Source organism: Rhinopithecus bieti, unplaced genomic scaffold (genome assembly GCF_001698545.2).
Source record: "Rhinopithecus bieti isolate Rb0 unplaced genomic scaffold, ASM169854v2 scaffold_51762, whole genome shotgun sequence".
Lineage (NCBI taxonomy): Eukaryota > Metazoa > Chordata > Mammalia > Primates > Cercopithecidae > Rhinopithecus > Rhinopithecus bieti.
Genome location: NW_016820175.1, coordinates 14692 through 15340, shown reverse-complemented (window position 1 = coordinate 15340; position 649 = coordinate 14692).

The window sequence follows — 649 nt, the reverse complement described above, 5'->3', positions numbered from 1 at the left end:
TGTGGTTAGGCAGGTAGTTCCTGTCAGCTGCTCTAGAAGCAGGGCCCTTGCCTCCAGGGTTAAATAAACACATGTGTTCATGGAGTTAATTTGTGTATCTGATGACCTGAACCAGAGCCCCTCTCCACAGGGCTCACTCTACCTGTAGCTGCCAGGAGGTGGTGGAGAGGATGGGGGTGCCTTGGGTCCCATAGAGACTCAAGTTGGACTGAGCAGGGCCAAGATGTCGCCCCATTCACAGAGTTCCTCTCCAGAGGCTGGAACAGAACAGGATGTCTACAGCAAGATCACTGGACATTCCATTCTTATGGAGATGGGGCTTGTTCTACTTTATGCTCTAAGTGGATGCCAAGGTAACAGTTGCTCTGAGCCCAGATGGGGTAGTGAGAGATCCCAGGAGCCCTCAGCTCTCCTGTATTCATAGGGAGCCTCTGGTCTCCTCCATCATGGGAATCTGTAAGGAGGCAGATGCAAGAAGTTGGAGGGAAGTGGATCTTCCTAACAGCTGTCGGCAGTAACTGAGGCCAGGGGAGGGGCAGGTAGATCAACACTTGATTTTTGAGTCCCAAATTCTAAAGACAGTTGGATATTATATTCCCAAATTAGGGATTACTCCCATCTACGGAGTCAAGATATTACTAGAAAGTTG